At 40.2% G+C, this 13910-nt stretch overlaps 1 protein-coding gene across 1 annotated transcript in view; it reads right to left on the bottom strand.

Moving 5' to 3' along the window:
• The window catches only part of LOC120540073, a 49974-nt gene extending 41362 nt beyond the window's left edge, over positions 1-8612 (bottom strand). Inside the window, exon 1 of the mRNA XM_039770547.1 lies at positions 8548-8612. The gene's annotated coding sequence lies outside the window, so the exon portion shown is untranslated. The remainder of the gene's footprint in view (positions 1-8547) is intronic.
• Positions 8613-13910: the final 5298 nt, after the last annotated feature.

The raw sequence follows: 13910 nt of genomic DNA, 5'->3' as shown, positions 1-13910 counted from the left end.
AGAACGTGGCACAAGACAAGGATGCCCTTTGTCACCACTGCTGTTTGCAATTGCCATTGAACCACTGGCAATACATTGTCGAAATACTGATCAGATAAAGGGGATTAGCAGAGAAGGACTGGAACAGAAAATCTCATTATATGCAGATGACATGGTACTGTATATATCGGATCCAGAAAATTCTGTGCCTGCAGTCTTAGCAGCACTCACAGAATTTCAAAAGCTCTCTGGTCTCAGAATTAATCTGAATAAAAGTGTACTCTTTCCGTGAATTCGCAAGCATATAATATTAGATTAGACACCCTTCCTTTTATCATTGCAGAACAGTTTAAATACCTCGTAAACATCACAAGTAAACATAAAGCTCTTTATCAAAAAATTTCGTCGTCTGTATGGAAAAAATTAAACAAGACTTGCATAGATGGTCAACCCTTCATCTCACACTAGCTGGAAGAATTAACACTGTTAAGATGAATATTCTTCCTAAGCTCCTTTTTATTTCAAAACATACCAATATACATTAATAAATCGTTCTTTAAGCAATTAGATTCAACAATAACCTCATTTATTTGGAATTCTAAACATCCACGCATCAAAAGAGCGACCCTACAAAGACAAAAGGCAGAAGGCGGCATGGCTCTACCTAACTTCCAGTTTTATTACTGGGCGCAAATATACAGTCGATAAGAACCTGGACACAAATAGAAGAACATACACAGGCATGGACCGCAATAGAAGTAAAATCCTGCAGTACTTCTTTGTATTCCTTGCTTTGTGCTCCAATAAACACACGCTATCGGCAATACACTAATAACCCAATTGTGCTCCACTCACTTAGAATCTGGAACCAATGTAGAAAGCATTTTAAGACGGAGAAGCTTCTTTCTGTGGCACCCTGCAAAAGAACCACCTCTTTCAACCCTCACAAACATATGCAGTTTTAATATCTGGAAAAATTTGGAATTAACTTGCTTAGAGATCTTTATATAGACAACGCCTTTGCATCCTATGAACAATTACATTCCAAATTTAACATTCCAGCTACAAATTTCTTTCACTATCTTCAAATCAGGAACTTTGTTAAACAGAACCTTCCAGATTTTCCTCATCTTGCACCCTCATCCACGCTGGAAAAATTATTGCTCAATTTCAAGGAGTTAGACTCCATCTCTACAATATATAAAATCCTTTTACAATCCCTTCCTTTCAAAGATCCAAGAGGACACTGGGAAAATGACCTCTCAATTAATATATCAGAAAAGGAGTGGAAAGTAGCAATGCAGAGAATTCACTCAAGCTCCATATGCGCAAAGCATACAATTATACAACTCAAAATTATATATCGAGCACATCTGTCTCACTAAAACTCTCCAAAATGTTTCCAGGGCATGATCCAACCTGCTAACGCTGCAACCAAGCCCCAGCCTCACTAGGTCACATGTTCTGGGCCTGCTCCAAATTAACATTATTCTGGACAAAAATTTTAATTACCTCTCAGACAGTCTTGGACTCACAATCCCTCCTAACCCATTAACAGCTGTGTTTGGGGTTCTTCCAGAGGGTCTTAAAGTGGAGAAAGACAAACAAATTGTGATTGCATTCACTACACTGTTGGCACGCAGACTTATTCTGATAAACTGGAAGAACCCAAACTCTCCTCTTTAAGTCAGTGGGAAACTGATGTGTTATATTATTTAAAATTGGAAAAATCAAATACTCAGTTAGAGGATCTGTGCAGACTTTTTCAAAACATGGCAGGATCTAATCAGTAATATTTTGAAATGATTTTATAAAGCACAGAGAATTTGTTGATTTAGGTATTTTTAAAAGCCTTAAATTTTACACGCTTGGCTTGCTCTCTCTCTCAAGGGTGGGGATCGATCTGTTCTTAGCATAATTTTTTTTTTTTAAAAACTTGATTGCTATGTATTGATTGTAATAAAATTAATAAATAAATAAAAAAAAAAAAAAAAAAAGTCTCAGGTCACTGGATAGCGTCCATGTCTTGCAACCATATAGCAAGACAGGAAGCACCAGGACTCAAAAGACTTGCACCTTCGTCCTTTTGCAGATATCTGGAGCTCCACACACCCCTTTCCAGCAGCCTCATGACCCCCCAAGCTCACCAAATCCATCTACTGGCTTCATAGAAAGAGTGATCAGAGTCATGAATGTCTCTGCCAAGGTAAGTAAACCTCTCGACGAGGTTGACACTCTCTCCGCAGACAGACACTCTGCTGATGGCTGTACGCAAGTTGTCATTAAAGGCCTGGATCTTGGTTTTTATCAGGACCCTTGCAAGCCCAGACCCTCAGAGTCTTCACTCAGCCTCTCAAGAGCCCCAGTCAGAGCCTCCATTGAGCTCCAGCATCGACGGCAAAGTCAAGATCAGGGAATCTCTCTTCACCAATAGATGCCCCACAGCCGCTGGATCGCATGACCCTGCCCAATTCCCAGTACCTACAAGCATTGAACAGAGTGTGTTCTTGTCCTACTACTGTGTATGGTAGAGGGAAGAATGGTTTCAAATAAATATCAGAAAATTCTAGACACAAATGTCACACCATCTTAAAAAAATGGAAGTTAAAAAGAGGATGGGCCCTACAAAAAGATAATGATCTGAAACACACCTCAAAATCTACAATGCAGCACTTCAAGAGGTGCAACCTGACTGTTTTGCCAAGGCCTTCACAGACCCCCGACCTAAACATCATTGAAAATCTGTGGAGAGACCTCAAGAGAGCAGCGCATGCAAGACGACCCAAGAATCTAGCAGAATTCGAAGCATTTGGAAGGACAAATAGGTGAAAATACCCCAAGTACGAACTGAAAGGCCTTCTATTAGGGAAAATAGAGGGGTGAAGACAGACGAGAAGAGAAATTAAGGGTAGAAGTCTATGAGATGTTTAGCAAAGCATGGAGTACACAGTAGAGACAGTTTTTTTTTCTTCTCGAGATGATCCACCAATTTCATATTCATTGTCTACCTTATCCAGTACTGTGGCTTTTATATTTATCTCTTTTTCTGTCTGCTTATATACTACATTTTCTATTCATTTATCTTATTTAGTGCTTTCTATACGAATCATTCTAAGCACTAAACGGCAGACATAGCTATCTATTGCACAGATGATTTTTCTATCAACCTATTTTACATTCCATCATTAGAGCATCAGATCAACGTAGATAAGAACAGGCCATTCAGCCCACCTCATTCCTCCAAAATAACATCAAGTCAAGTTTTGAAGGTCCCTAAAGCTCTACTGTCTACCATCTATCTATCTAATTTATAGAATGTCTTTCTGTGCCTGCAGGGCTTTTAGACAGAATTGTGTCAAGGCCCACATCTGGGGACGGCTGCAGAATTAAAGATTCCCAAGAGCACAGTAGCCTACATAACTCTTAACTGGAAGACATTTGGAACAACAACAACAACTCTTCCAAGAGCAGGCCGCCTGGCCAAAAGAGCAGTCATGGGAGACGAGTCCTGGTGAGAGAGCTGACTCTGGCTGAGCTCCACAGGAACTTTCTGAAGGACGAGCATCACTGCAGCACTCCACTGATCTGGGCTTTATGGAAGGATGGCCAGGCAAAAGTTACTTCTCAATAAAAAACACATGGAAGGTTAAATAAAGTTTGCTAAAAGGCACATAAAGGACTGTGAGAAATGAGAGTCTCTGGTCTGAAGAAACCAACATTGAGCTGTTTGACTTCCACTCTAAGCTTCCTCATTGGAGCCCTCAAGGCAGACGTTTTCTTTCTTTTTGCTATTCTTACTTTGTAGTCATTCTGGTGTACATTCAGATCATAGTATGCAAGTGTCTATTTATTTATTTATTTGTTTGTTTGTTTGTTTATTTATTTGCCTATTTATGTACGTATTTTAAAGAGTTTTTGTAAAATACAAACTTCTCCCTGGAATCAAATAAACTTTTATCTATCTATCTATCTATCATATAGTGTCTTGCCTATCATATAGTGCCTTTCTTATTTATACTAATAAAAGGCAAAGCCCCCACTCACTCATCACTAATTCTCTAACTTCCCGTATAGGTAGAACACTGAAATTTGGCAGGCTCATTCCTTACAACTTACGTACAAAAGTTAAGCAGGTTTCATTTCGAAATTCTACGCATAACGGTCATAGCGGTCAACAACGTCCGTCATGTTAAACATTCTTATTCATGACCCCATCTTCACGAAATTTGGTAGGTGGCTTCCCTGCGCTAACCAAAACCGATGTACGTACTTATTTCGGTGGTGTGACGCCACTGTCAGCCGACATATTGAACTTTCCAACGTCACTAATTCTCCAACTTCCCATGTAGGTAGAAGGCTGAAATTTGGTACTTATTTCGGTGGTATGATGCCACTGTCGGCCGCCATATTGAACTTTTCAACGGTCTTTGTTACTTATGGGCCCATCTTCAAGAAATTTGTTACGTGTGTTCCCAACGCTAACTGAATCCTACTTACGTACATATATACGTCCATAGCCTGCAGCTCGGTCACCGTGTGAGGCGGCGTTGGGTTCCCCCATCCCAACGCCTCCCACATTGTTGGCTGCCTGCCTATATAAGGCCGTCCGTCACTCCGGTCTCTTCATTCCCTTCCTTGCTTCGCCACGGGATTCACGTCTCCCTGCTGATAACTACAGCCTTTTTATTTAATCCATGGCTTCTCCGCTGTTTTATTGTTCATTTATTACGCTTATAGTTATTGTGTAGGTACTTTAGACTTACTTTACATTGTTCAGGTACCCATTTCCTTTATCATTCCAACCGTACCCCCATTAACATGTCTATCGAGGTGATCACCATCGATCAAAGAACTGTCACTTACCGAGTGGTTTCCATGTACAGAGATGGCACCTGCCTTTTCCATTCTCTGTGTTACATATTGCACGGCCATATCAGGCTCACTCTTGATATCCATTGTGTCTTATGTATTGAATGACTGGACAGGTTCAAGGTGTGGACTGATGACGTACAGGAGATAATTAGACTACACAGGAGCACTAGAAGAGTGAAATGCTTAAGCCCTTCACCTATGGATCTGCATGTGAGTTGATGGCTGCCGCTGAATTGTTCGGTTGTCACTTTCAAGTTTACCGAAATGGCCAAATATTTTACACCTTTCGACAACCGCCAATGCCTCTTAAACATCTTAGACTGACAGGTGACGATTTCAGTAGTGGACACTTTGATGTTTATGAATGTTTAAACTCTCAAAAGCTGGATGTGATTTTATCGATGAAACCAGTTGTGTGCTTACAACGCTTGACAGATGCCGAATGTCACTTCAACACGAGTCCTGTAAATACTGTCGTCATTGAAACAAACCATGAAACTCAAACCGATTGTGACAGCAGCAATCCATGCTGTGAGATTTGAGACAAGATTACTGTTCACATGGCCGACTGTATGTTACATGCTCAGAGTAAGCTCAGCGCACAGCTTGGTCAGATTACAACCGGAGGGCCGAACTCACAATGTGGTATACAAAGAGATCCTTAAATAATTATTGGTATATTTTCCCTCAGTTTAAAAAGGTTTAATTTTCTTCTTAATAAAAATTTTAAGGCAGTACTTCACCGCTGAGAAGCGCAGGTATTTTGCTAGTCTATCATATACTACATTTTCGATCCATATATCTATCTGTATCTATTTTATATAGTGCATTTCACATCTATCTGTCTATCAATCTATCTTTATTTTATATAGTGCCATTCATATCTATCTGTCTTTCTATCTATCTATATCTATCATCTGTATTTTATGTAGTGCCTTTCATATCTATATTTATATTTCTATCTGTATCTATCTATTATGTAGTGTCTTGTCTATCATATATTACCTTTGTTATCTATCATATACTGCATTTTCTGTATATATATCTATCTATTTTATATAGTGCCTTTCACGTCTATAAAGGAGCACAGTCACTGCTCATCACCTGCACAGAACCATTCCTGTGTTGAAGGGTGGTGGTGGCAGCATCAGGGACTGGGAGGCTGACAAGTGTTGAGGAGAAGCTGAGCGGTGTGCAGACGTGTCCTGAAGGAGAAGCTGCTCGGAGTACTCTGGACATCCAATTGGACTGAAGGCTTACAAAGCAAAGACAATACAGGAGTGGTTTAGGGACAACTCTGGGATTGTCCTGCAGTGGCCCAGCCAGAGCCAGGACCTGAACCTGATCAGCCATCTTTGGAGAGACTTGATAACAGCTGTCTACTGATGGTCTCCATCCAAATTGGTAGAGCTTGAGAGGATCTCCAGATGAGAATGGCAGAAAATCCCCAAATCCAGGTATGTTAAGTTTGTTGTGTCAAACCCAGGGAGACGCAGAGCTGCAATGGCTGTCAAGGGGGCTTCAGTAAGCACTGAGCAAAGGGGTCTGAGTATTGGTGTCAGTGGGATATTTCAGTTTGTTGTGTTTAATTCATTTGTAAACTTTTCTGAAATCCTCTTTTTGCTCAGTCATTCTGAGGTACTGAGTGACACTTCATGAGGAAAGAATGAACTTAAATGATTTTAGCACAAGGCTGCAATGTAAGCAAATGTGAAAAGTGAGACGTCTGAAGACTTTGTGAATGTGCTGTGCCTTTCACACTCAACTGTCCATCTAAACCAGAGGTTCTCAAACCCGGTCCTGCATGGGGGTCCACTGTGGCTGCAGGTTTTTGTTCCAAGCAGATTCCTAATCAGTGACAACACCTGATAACTCTGATCTCATGTAACTAGCTGCTGTTATTTATCTTGTATTCTACCTTCAGAAAAGCACAGCAGCATGATTTTTACATTTATAAGAAACTTAGAAATATTTCTGTTTTGCTATGGATTTAAATGCTTAACTCTCTTCTTATTATATTTTCCGTTTCTCTGTGTAGTTTGCTCCCTTCATTGAATCTTAATAATGACAATTAAAAACAAGCAGAGCAGAAACCCAAGCAAACACTCAATCGTGAAAGGCTGCAACTATCGCGTCAGCCCCACAAAGTAGTAAATAATGAATTAAACAATTTGAACACCTAGAAAAGTAGAATGACAATCAAGATGAAAATACTGTTAAAAAAAAACATATAACTGCTTAGTACATTTTAATACTTTTTTTTTTTTTTTAACAAACGTAGTTTCCTAATTTGTATTTTGTTCCGAAAACAGGGAATCTGGGAAACAACAGTTCTCTTAATTAGCACAGGAGTCCAATTGAAAACAGAGGTTGGTTGGAGCAAAAACCTGCAGCCACAGGGGACCCCAGGACCGAGTTTGAGAACCTCTGATCTAAACCTTCAATGAAAACAACAGGATTTTCATATTTTTGAAGATACTAAAACCTCAGACAAGAACAGGTCATTCATGAACGCCAGGGAGGCAGTGCTGGACAGGACAACAGCCCTGAATAAGTAAGAAGGCTAACATCATAAGAGCATGGCAGGAACAAGCCCAGGATGGGCACCAGTTCTGAACAAGTAAATATGAATCTTTATCTCAATCTGTTTACTCTTTTCTCTATTTATTATTGTTTTAATCTAACTAAAGATCAGACTCTGATGCCAGGGACTGTAAGTACAGTAGAAACCTGCACTATAAATCAATGTGTGCCAAAGTGGTTCTCCAGAGTGATGCCATAGTTGGAACAATCTTTGGTTCCGAAAAGAACCATCCATACAAATGTTCCCGAAAGAACTTTAGATCTATGAGAGGGAGCATAAATAGCAATGAACAGATGATGACACCTTTGTAAAATCCCAAATGTGGACTCTTGCACTCAGGCTCAAGTTAAGGTTTTCCCCCATCTGTCAGCGTCCTGCTAAGTAGTCCATTAGACATTAAAGATTTCTGTTTTGACCTCATATTGGGAACCCTTTTAAGGCCCAAAGAACCAGATTCATATGTGAAAGACCACAAAATAAAATGGTTCTTTATCGAGCGATGTTTGTACAAGGAACCACACCGCCCAGCAAAAAAGGCCATTTTAGGACCGTTATTTTGAAGAGCGCAGACAAGGCCTGAGTGCTGAATAAAGGAATCCGAATTTTTTAAAATCCGTTAAATCTCACTAAAGCGCATCCCTTTGTGGGACACAAAGTCGAGAATTGTTAGCAAGGTGAGGTGCCAGTCTGTCGCTTTGCATCAAAATCCAAATAACAGACGCGAGTTTACATCACGGCAGCTGAAAAGCTCAAATAAAAGCGAGTTAACGGCGTCAAATGGTCGATGTGTGTGTCTGTCTGTCTTCGCACTGTAATGGACTGGCGCCTTGTTCAGGTGTTGCTGCCCTTGAACCCGAGACTTGCCGGGTTAGGCTCCAGCTGCCCCGCGTCTGTGCCGTAGATAAGCGGGTTCGGAAATGGATGGACGGGTCGAAATAAACCAGGCTGAAGACCTCCGACCGACCGACCGACCTGCGCCTCGACACAAATGCGACTTGGACTTTCTGCAGATTCCTGAGAAACCGAAAGCTCGCACAGTCGGGGACGCCACAACCTCATTCGTGCCGGCCAGTAGAAAGAAAGAAAGAAATAAAGAAAGTAAGTGGACTTACTGCTGAGATGGGACGAGGCTCCTCCGGGCGAAATTTCGTTTGTTTCGCTTTCTTTCTAAGGGTCTTTTGTGCCCTCCTGTATCCTGTTTAACCGACGCGCTTTCTTGCGGTGACTCATTTTGAAATGATTGACGTTTTTTACTCTCTCTTTCTTTCAATGATTTTTAAATAAAAAAACAAAACTTACAAATCCGCATATATTTTACAGATGGTGTATTTTAAAATTGAACGACAGGATCTGCAGAACACAACACACGCAAATAAAACTTAAACAGAGATCTTACACAATTTATTTGTCCCTAGGGGGAAATTTGGCTTTTTACAGAAACTCTTTAAATTAACAAACAGAAGTCACTATATGATTGATTGATTGATTGATTGATAGATTAAAGGCACTAAGTGACTGATAGAAAAGGCATTACTGTATATGATTAATAGATTAAAGGCACTCTTTATAACAGATACATGATATGTATACACACACACTGTATTCTGAACACACATCAGATTTGGTATTAATGTTTGTATGCGCCATCTGTTCGAATGAAAAACGTAATGCCTATCTCTCTGTTATGCAACTGAGATAGATTAAAGTCACTATATGATAGACAGATGTACACACTACGGTCAGAACACACCTCAGAATGACTAAATAGGAAGAAAATAAAAGAGATAAAGAATTTCTGATTTCACAGTCCCGGTCAGGTGTTATACAAATGTATCACAGTTGTGTTTCTTGATACATTTCTCCTGAATGCTTTGTTGACTGAAAGTCCCCAGTGTTAGAGTTTTGTCTTCATTCTCACCTCCACTATGACCTCCAGGGGGTCCAGAGTGTGTCCCGGAACTGAGCCTGCCCTGTTAATTAGCTTGTTGATTCGGTGGTCCTCTATATTTTTTTGATGTTACCCACCCAGCACACCACACTGGCCATCACAGAGTTGAGGAAGGTGAGAAGGTTGTTGTTTCCCACATTAAAGGAACACATTCTGCTAAGATAAAATAGCCCACTCTGCCCTTTCTTCTCGAGTTCCTCTGTGTTATGAGACCAGTCCAGCCTGTCCTTAATGTGGACCCCCAAGTACTTGTAGGACTGGACCACCTCTATATCCACTAAATGAATGGTGACCACACATGGAGGTTCTTTGGTGTGATGAAAGTCAATCTGCTAATGTTCATTTGCAGACAATTCTCAAAGTTCTCCCCCTGACTCCTCTTCTCTGTCTTATCCCCCTTATCAACGGACCCCGTAAGTGCAGAATCATCTGAGAATTTCTGCAAGTGACCTGACCTGCTGTTATATTTATAGTCGGAGGTGTGCAGAGTAAAGAGTAATGGAGACAGATGTGTTCCTTATGCTGCTCGACAGATAGTCCAGCATCCAGGACCCCACAGGCTCATCCACCGTCATATCTCTGAATTTACCCCTTAAAGGGTATGGCTGGATGGCATTAAAGGCGCTGGAGAAATCAGTGCGGCCAGCTTTGTCCTTCCTTGTGGCAGATAATTGCATCCTGCACTCCAATCTTTGTCTGTTTGGCAAACTGCAGTGGGTTTAGGTGGTCTACAAGGCCGGATTAAGACCCTTAGATGCCCTAAGCACTAAGTAATTTTGGTGCCCCCTTACACTAGTAATTCAAAATATTAAAACAATGGCAAACTAGAAAATAAAATTTTATTATCGAAAATTCGAAATTAAACAAAACATACTTATAGTAAGAAGAAAAATAATATTTACTCATATTTTTGTATGCTTCATTTTACTTTTATCTTAATAATTTTCTCCTACTTTTTTTCCTTGCAAACTCTTTGATTAGATATTTTGTGAAAACTTTGTTAAATCTTTATTAGTAAAAAAGTTATAAACAATTTTATCCAATAGTAATCAGCTGTACAGTGTTCACTTTTACATAATAAAATATCCAAGCATATATTAATATTTTTTCCTCAAACTGGGACGATTTTTGGTTTTTGCTTAAAATAGAAAATAACGCTTTCTACGCACTCGAAGTTTATTCTAAGTTAAATAACAGATAATTCACGAAACACAAGTACGTGATAATAATTTTTAATCAACTATTAAGTATTATTTAAAAGTAATAAAACTTATTGTTTTGAATCGAATTATTTTCACAATATCTTGACATAAAGGGAATCACCATGAAACGGGAATTCCCCATCGTAGATGGCACCAGTATGCAGAACGCACTGTGTAAGGCGCCATCTACAGGGAGGCATTGGTCATTTTTCACTAAATTTTGAAAATGGCTATAAATTTAATTAATTTAATAATTTATGTGATAAATTCGGCCATGAAGTTTTTTTTTTTTTGTGGTGCCCCCATTACCCTTGATGTCCTAAGCATGTGCTTACTTTGCTTATATGGTTAATCCAGCACTGGTGGTCTACCACAAGAGGACTCCTAATCCAGGACTATCCTCTTAAAGGTCTTCCTATCGTGAGGCGCAAGTGCCGCTGGTCCGTAGTCATGAGGTGAAGTGGCGTCCGCCTTACAAAGCTGAATGTTTTCAACAGCAGCGTCACTTTCTGAAGCCTTGGGGACAAACTGAACAGGTGACAGGCGACACCACAATGCTGGTCAGCACGGGTTTGAAGGACTCGAGGACTGCTTCCTGTGTGTAGCTTCGTCATTTGTCTCCTTACTTGGTCTTCATTTACGGACAGTCCAGGTCAGTGACGTGCGGTGAGGTTCGTGGCTGGTGACTCCTTCAGAGTGAGATGTACAAATAGATGAACCCCAAAGAGTCGCTTATTCACTCTTCAATTGGCAGCCTGCACACTGACTACTGGTGCTGTTTCATGTCTCATCATCATTCTTAACACACACACACACAGCAGGTAAGGCGCATATCTGAATAAGAAAGAGCGCCGAGAGCGGAGAGCGCGCATTTGCTCCTCGCGCTCCATGTTTTCTAAATTTGCTGTTGCAATTCCACAATTCACACTCGTTAACTACAAATGAATGTATAGGGTGGTGTACAAAAAAAACGGATTTCAATTGTGACCTTAATTAAAATATTTAGTTGTTTTTAACAAAGCTTTTAATTCTGATGATTCAATCAATTTTAATACAGACTGTTCAACAAAAGGATAACAAGAAAAACAGAAGAATATTTTACTTAAGGTCAAAATTTAAATATTGTGCTTCTGATCCCATTTTTTCTAAAACTGAAAACCGTTTATGGTCTTTACCTTTATTTGTAAACGAAGTCAATGCGCCTGTCCTTCACCACGAAAATCTCCGTCACTTTCTTGTAAAAGTCCTCCTCATTTCCCTTTAGTTTTAAAAATCTTAATCTTCAGTTTTGGCACTTCATCGGAACAAAAAATAAAATTAAACGTCCCGCTGCAGTGCACTTGACTTTCTGATGTCGCAAACTTATTGGCGCCTTAGAAGAATCGCAGCAACGAGCACCTGTTGGGCTCACATGCGCCCCCTTCAGGGCGACACGGTACTGTCTGCCTCACTCACCTGTGCCTTTTCACTGCGGCTGTATGTCCGATCAGCAAGACTAAATATGTCACACATACTCATTAAAGATATTCGCCGGACTGTGGAAACTCAGGGTGTATAATAAACGTGTCTGCAGACATTATATTGGCGACATTCAGAGAGACACCGACAGGCACGCGACAATCACAGGCATCAACCCCGTCAGTGTGTGAGGAGAGCGCAGTCCGAGGTGAGGTGAGACTCGACGCTGCCGCACCTCGCGTTTCTCTCCTGTATTTGAACAGGAAATGAGTCAGTTCAGCGATTTTGACAGGAAAAATGATCAAAGTTATTGGAATCGCACAGAAATCAAATTGATAGCACAGACCAATGGACACATTTATTTTATGATTTAATTATTACTTTTTTTTTTTTTTACTTTTCATGATGGCTCTGCCTCACTTGCCTCCCCTGACCACACGTCCCTGGTGCACACTGATGGTCAGAGGTGGACTTGTCACTGGCCAGTCCTGTTGATGTGGTAGCGTTGGTGTGGGGGGGGCACTTGGAGTCTATTTATTGTGATTTATGGCACTTCTTCTGAATCTAAATTTTATTTATTTATTTTTTTAATTTAAAAAGGTTGTTTTCATAGCCATCACGTGAATGGCTCTTTTGGAAAGCAACAAGTTTCCCCTGTGGAATCGCTCTGGTCAACCACTTTGGCGCCTTCATTTTGAATAGAAATTGTTTAATTAGTAAAATGAGAAGAAAAAGTCTCTTCCTGCATTCTTTCATTCATTGTTAAAATCATCGTATGAAAAACTGAGTTAATTGGCAATGGTGTTCAGAAACACAAAGTCCGAGTGTGTGTGTGGGCCGGAGTTAGGGGTCGAAAGATCCGTAGATAAGGGTCCTATGGATGGTTAGGTGGGCAGACTGCCCACCAGGACACATTATTGTTTCCAACCCTTGGTGCCATCAGTGAAATTGAGTAAACTCTAACGTCCTAAATAAAGTGCCTGGAGAGGGTGTCCACTATAATAAAGTTAGTTGCTTGTTTACAATTTATGTAATGTTGATTCATCATTTTAATTATATTTGTATCGTTTTAATATGGATAATTCTTTAATGTGAGTACACTCTCAAAATACTGGTTCTTAAATGGTATTTTAATGAGTTGAGGTGCAAATCTACCACCAGGGCATTCTGGCTGAGCACCCAGAGGTCCATGACATCAACGAAGGCCTTTTCACCAATCATCCCACCCCCCAGTTGATGAAACAATCGTGTCCCTGCACACACTGAAATGGCCAATGGGGAAACACAACACACACACCCGCTCAATGGAACTTTAACATTTGCAGTGTGCTGCTCTATCAGCAGTAATACAATGCATTTGTCATTCCAACAGATGGCGCATTACAAACATTTGTAGTCATAAAATGCATTTAATATGTCATTCCAACAGATGACACACCATCACAAATGATGGTGATGATTATGATGATTATGATTTGTAGTCATAAAGTGTATTGCCTTTTTCATTCCAACAGATGGTGCATAGGTAACATTTATGGTAATAAAATGCATTGCCTTTGACATTCCAACAGATGGCACATTGAAGACATTTGTAATAATAAAATGCATTGCCTTTGTCATTCCAACAGATGGTACATCACAAACATTTGCAGTAATGAAAACCATTTTTACCCATGCCAATGCTTTACAGGTATGGCAGGTTCAGTCACCTTCTCTGCCTTTTAAATATTTTCCCATTCTGTTGTGAAATGTAAAACACGCAACATCGGACAGATGAGCTTCATTACTCCAACTCTTACCCATTGCTCATGGTCACACTTTGAATAAAAGACCCTCCCTCTCCTCCTCACTCATTGGTCAAGTATCC

Source organism: Polypterus senegalus, chromosome 12, assembly GCF_016835505.1.
Source record: "Polypterus senegalus isolate Bchr_013 chromosome 12, ASM1683550v1, whole genome shotgun sequence".
In the NCBI taxonomy this organism is placed as follows: Eukaryota; Metazoa; Chordata; class Cladistia; order Polypteriformes; family Polypteridae; genus Polypterus; species Polypterus senegalus.
This window is presented reverse-complemented; position numbering and strand designations above follow the sequence as displayed.